This window comes from Lissotriton helveticus, chromosome 12, assembly GCF_964261635.1.
Source record: "Lissotriton helveticus chromosome 12, aLisHel1.1, whole genome shotgun sequence".
Taxonomy (NCBI): domain Eukaryota; kingdom Metazoa; phylum Chordata; class Amphibia; order Caudata; family Salamandridae; genus Lissotriton; species Lissotriton helveticus.
In genome coordinates, this window is record NC_136073.1 from 503,465,707 (window position 1) to 503,472,149 (window position 6,443).

Below are 6,443 nucleotides of genomic sequence, written 5' to 3' on the forward strand. Positions count from 1 at the left end.
ACGTTGTTGTTGGCTCATTCCCTCCTTGTTAGCACCCATGGGTTACACTCTGCAAACTCTACTGACGGAATGGAGTACTTGGCCCAGGCTTAGTAAATAGGGCAGTGAGACTGCTGGTTCAGCAGTGGCTGGACTGCCACCTCCGCGCCACTGTGAGTCTGACCATACGTGGACTGCCAGACTCATAATCAGACCCTGAGAGAGGGCAGACCTCCCTCTCACTGCAAAACAGCTAACGCCTTTTTGTTGTAATTGGCGTTCCTGCTGCTGGGGCACCTCCACCTTGCATGGCAGAAGCTCGGTACGGGTAGAATCATTGCATAGGGTGTGTGTTTCCAAAAATGTAATTTCTTGACTTCCCCGATGAGCACATTTGAGCTGCGATGAGTTTTTACTTCAATTTCTTCTGCTTCATGTCAACCTCATCATTCAATACTTAGGGCCTTATTACAAGTTTGGTGGACAGACCGCCCAAGGACTGTGTCCTCATAGTTCATGCCACTGCTAAGCCAGCGATATACTGCCAGACGTATTTTGAGTTCTGCTGTCTGAAATGTCAACCACAGCCAAGGCGGTCTATCCAGTGGGATTGATGTGGTCTGCAATGAGGGTATTATGTCTGCACAGTCATTCTAGTGGTATCACAGCGGTGCTTAACAAACAGCGGTTAGCCAACAGCTGTTGACCGTCATGGTAAGCGCCCAAACAAATATTGAACAGTGTCCATAGGATGGATTTGAAAACTACACACATGATGTGCTTCAGCAAGTGGGCACGCCTGCAAATTACACTAAAAAACACACCCCTACCATGACTGGCAACCTTTGGTTCACAATTACAGCACAGCAAGACAGACAGGCAGGCATTTTCACTACTACATATTCTCATCTTTCCATTTAGCAGTCTCCACCACCTGTAAATATAAATTGCCATCTTTTTATCTCTATTACTTATTTTTGCTCTTCATTCACATACTCACTCACGTTTTTGTATTTTTTACCATGCATGCTAGATAAAAAATCAACTTCATTGAGCAAGAGTTGACAGTCATGGTGGATGAAACCATTAGAGCAGAGTTACACATTTTGAAGTCCCAAATCCAGCAGACTCTTTTCAGTAGGAAAATAGAAATGTGGGACAAGATAGCCAAAAGAGTGAATGTTGTTGGCAATACCCTGCACACACTGGGAGACATTAGTAAGAAGTGGAATGACCTCAGGCTGAAGGTAAGGGACAAGTACAACAACCACCAACTGGATGATCAGATGACAGTGCACCAGTACATCTCTTACCCTGGGAAGAGAATCCTACATACTAAAGGCTTGTCAGGAATGGTGCCTGCCACACAGTACAACAATATGTCAGATGTGTATTTTTTGTATTGCGGCATGTGTTGCAGGCCGCAGCACAAGCCACAATACAAAGGATACACATTGTGACCACCTTCTAAGGCATTTGCATTGTGATTCCGGTTGCGGGACAGTCAAAAGTTAGTTGGGCGGCTCTGTTTTGGAAGGGACGTCCAACTCCCATCCTAATTAGGTCCTATTATCTTTTTGCTTTCAACTCAGCATTTCGTATTCTGTTATCCATCTACTTTCCTAACATACAATACTCAAAGTATCTGAGATGTCTGTGGCAATGTGTATTGTTGCATATAAGATCACATGTATCCAACTCCAGGACATGCTACATGTTGCAAATCTGTCTGTAAGTGCATTTCCATCAAGATATCTATCTAGGACCTATTAAATGTGTGAAAATGTAAATGTAGATTCAACCCAAATGCATGTTGCCAACAGCTATCGTGCTGTCAAGTGTTGCTAAAGAGAGTTTTGAGTGGCTACAACTACCATGAATCCCCCTCACTCCAACTCTAACCAAAATGCTAGACTCCTTTTGCCCCATCTCACTTGTCTGTCGTGTTACTACTGCAGTTCACTAGTCAGGCAGCTTACTATTACTCAAGTGTTGCTAAAGGGACATTGAAAATCAATCAATCAATCAATCATAACACTTGTATAGCGCGCTACTCACCCGGAAGGGTCTCAAGGCGCTTGGGGGAAGGGGGCCGCTACTGCTCGAACAGCCAGGTCTTGAGTTGTCTCCTGAAGGCGAGGTGGTCCTGGGTCAGCCGAAGGTGGATGGGGAGGGAGTTCCATGTCTTGGCCACCAGGTAGGAGAAGGATCTGCCTCCGATGGTGGCTCTTCGGATGCGTGGTACGGCGGCGAGGGCGAGGCTGGCCGACCGTAGCTGGCGGGTGGGCGCGTGGAAGGTCAGGCGGTCGTTGAGGTACTTGGGGCTACCACAACTACCATAACGCCCTGTGACTGGAGCTAAAACCAAGGTGCATCACTCCTCTTTCCCCTTCCCTTGTCTCCCATGTTACAACTGATGTTATCTGTTCATGAAGGTTAACTGTTCAAGTAGGTTACATTACTCAAGTGTTGCTAAAGGGGCTTTGAAAAGTTACCTCTACTACTGCAAGCCCCTATGACTGGAACTCTAACCAAGATGCTATACTTCTCTTAACCTCTTCTCAATAGTCTACAATGTTACAACTGATGCTAGCTGTTCATGTAGGTTGCCATTACTCAAGTGTTGCTAAAGTGACTTTGAACTGACTGCAACTACCAGGAGACCTGGTCATTGGAATTCTAACCAAGATGTTACACTCTCTTTGCTCCTTCTCACTTCTCTCTCATTTTACTACTGATCTTCGCTTATCATGGACAGTGCAATATAGAGACAAAGCTCCACTCAGATATACATCTCAATACGTTGCTTGATGATGTCCTGGACCCATCAACAGAAAGTAATGATGGCATCAGTGACACCATTATAACAATGTACCCAAATATATGTGAGCCATGAAGGAAACTGATTAGCAGTGCAAGGTGACTCATGACTCTGTACTTCTCACATGAGGAACAATGCTAAAGATATATATAACTAAGCTGGGTGTTTGCCTGTATTAGACACAACTAGGCTTTGGAATGGACATGTGCACATGTTAGGACTGCATTGTGTTTTGTAGCAGAGGTTTGACATGTTATGTCTGTCCCTAAAGCCAGAATGCCACATTGCTGCAAAGCTAATTAGCCGATGAAATCGAGTTCATCTAACACCCTTTAAATGGATGACAACACTAATCTCTCTCTATTTTGCTCTTTTCTAGGTCCCCATTTACCTTGACACAAACAATGTGGATATAGATACTGCTCTTCAAACATTAACAATGTTCTCTACCTCTCAACAGGTTGATCCACCACTGCACCTATAATGAGGTTGGAAACAGAACAGAATTCCGCTCCCCCACAGGACGAAGTCCTCAGTGATGACCGCACTCCTGAGGAGGTGGACTTTGATGATGCTCCTGGCCCATCTGGTCAGCCTGAGCAGATGTCAAAAGTAGGACCCACTGTGCCCACTACAACACCTCCCACCAACGCTGAAGCATCATAGCAGCCGGGTCTGGTGGCTCAATGGACTAATACATCCACTGCAGGGGCCTGTGTTCAACCACATTATCACAGGTTCAAATCCCAGCAGCTCCACTCAGCCTTTCATCTATCTGAGGTTTATAAAAATGAGTACCATTGAGTTGGGTAACAATAAACATCAATTATTCAGCACCAAGATACCCCATTAGGGCTGAACGTGTGCTTTACAAATACACATGTTATGTTATGTTATATTGTAGCCAACAGTACTGTGAGAGTGTGGGGGGTTCCCACACCAAATCCAAGCGGTGCTCCTGGATGGGTGTTACCCCTCACTCTTAATGTGGTTCTATAAAATTTCAATCCAATTCAAGGGGTTATGGTTCAAAGTAGAATGTTTAATCCATAGTCGTGTATTTCAATCATATAGACTTCAATGTAATTCAACAGTGATTCATCACAATATAAATTTCCACAAAATTCAATCAAGGTCCCAAATCCCAATGCATTTCGGGACGATGTCCCTTCGTCAGGGGATGTGATGATGATCTATGGGAAACAAAACACTGTATCAGGGGGTGGCAAGCACTCCAACCTCGGTAAAATATCAAATAATATAAGTACATGAAAAAATATACCTTAAGCGTCAAAAAAAGACATGCAGTTAGAGACCCAAATTCCGATGAAATATCCATATGATGTGCATGAAACGTGAAAAATGACGATGTGAGGTGTGTAAAACGAAAAATAAATAATAAATAGACATGCTGGGATGCGAAGGTATAGGTGAGAGACCGAAGTCCAAAAGTGCAACCCGAAGGGAATTACAAGTGCCGGGAACTAGCTCAAGGTGCAAACAGTATTGAATGAAAGATGGTGATATGAACTGCCCGATTCCCCGATTGTGTGCAAGTCAGGAGATAACTCTTACCTGCGCGGTCAAGAGGACGCGCTCACACGGCGAGTCTCGGTTGTGGCACACGAAAGTGAAGAAGCGTGATAGGTTTAACCGATCATGTGTATGAGAGTAGAAAGAGGACTTAGCCCGGTCGCTTAGTTAACGCCGGTTAAGATGTTTTGGACAAATACATGCACTAAAAGAATTATAGAAGCCTAAACGGCGTTACAAAGTGCGCGTGGAAATAAAAGAACGAAACCAAAATCAAGGTTACACATAAACGAAACGGTGAAAGGGATAATAAATTTGAGTGTGAAAAAGGATCGGCCATTTTGGGACAGGGTGCCCGAAGGTAACATCGAAATGTAGAACTAAAAAAACCGATGAACAGATATGTACACATTTGTCATGGTAAAACGGATCGTAGGTCAAATGTAATAGTGAGAAATAAATATAGGTTTAAAGGAAATCAGAAAGTGAACATACTCCAAAATTATACGCGTTCAAAAATTTGACGAGCAAGTGTAAACACAGGGAAAGGAGGGTCTGGAGAAAGGCTCAGGAATAAGTGAAGGACAGATAAGAAGAATTGTAAGGAAGGGAAGTACAAAAACTCAGAAATAACAGTGGATGTATAGGGTGGTCATAGCTTCTTCTGCAAGAAGTTGAAGGTACAGAGGGACAAGAATATATCTCGTGAAACAATAATTAAAGGTAGCAACTGTATTCTGTCCTGTCATTAAGACCCTTTGGTTGGCTTGAGTCCAGATATTTAATCCAAAAAAGTTCTTTTTGGAGCAGTCTTTTCCGATTGTCAACACCTGGTCTCGTGGGGACAACCTCCAGTACAAGGAACCACAGTTGACTGATGTTGTGCTGGGATGAAATGACGTGAGCAGCTAGCGATGATTTGAAATTCTTGTTTCGGATCGTACCCTTGTGCTCTGTTAAACGAACTTTCAATTTCCTTTCCGTTTTGCCTACATAAGGTAGACCACAGAGGCATTTCAAAAGGTATACCAAGTTCATGGAGTCACAGGTGGCATTGGTCTTTAATTTGATGGGTTTCCCGGAGAAAGGGTGGTTGATGACACTTCCTTTGATAAAGTTATTACAATGACCACAGTTGTGGCAAGGTATGGTTCCGTTGAAGACAACATTGGCTGGTTTGGGTTTGGTCTCCAACATGTTTTTGAGATTGTTCGCTCTTTGATAGGCAAATAGTGGAATGCAGTTGAACAAACCTTGAAAGTCTGGTTCAGTTTGTACCATTTGCCAATGGCTCAGAATTATATTTTTGATGGCAGGGCTTCTGGAGGAATATTTGGACACAAATACTGGTCGCTCAGTGTTTTTTTTGGTCAAGTTAGGTACTAGAAGGTCATTACGGTTCTTAGACTTGATACGATCACTGGCGGCCTGTAAGGTCGTTTCCGGGTATTTTCTGTCTCTGTATTTTTATAGGATCCTTTTTTCGGTGGATACATATTCCATTGGTTCAGAGCAAATTCTTTTAGCCCTCAATAATTGTGAGAAGGGGAGATGTTTTTTCAATGGAGTTGGGTGACAACTGGTGTACCAAAGGGCATTATTCCTGTCAGTCGATTTGGTGAACAGTGAAGTACTTATGAGATTGTTTTCCATGGTAACCAGAATATCCAGGAAAGGTAAACACTTGGGATCTGTGGTGTGGGTGAACTGGATATGATCATCAATATCATTGATGAAGGAGATAAAGTCTGATAATTGTTCTGATGATCCAGACCAAATCAAAAAAATGTCATCGATATACCTCCAGTACGTAGCGATTCTGTCACTCCACTGGGCATTTTTCAAAATGTTGTCAATTTCCAATCGGTGCATAAACAAATTTGCATAGCTGGGGGCAGCACAATTCCCCATTGAGGTACCCACAAGCTGAAGATAGTACTCATTCTCGCACGAAAAATAGCTGTGATATAGCATGAACTGCATGAGTTCAAGTAATAGCACTTTCAGGTCGTCATTCATAGAGTCAGATAACAGAAAGGACTCTAGTGCATCAATGCCCCTATTGTGTGGTATTGCTGTGTAGAGGGCACACACATCAATAGTAGCCAAG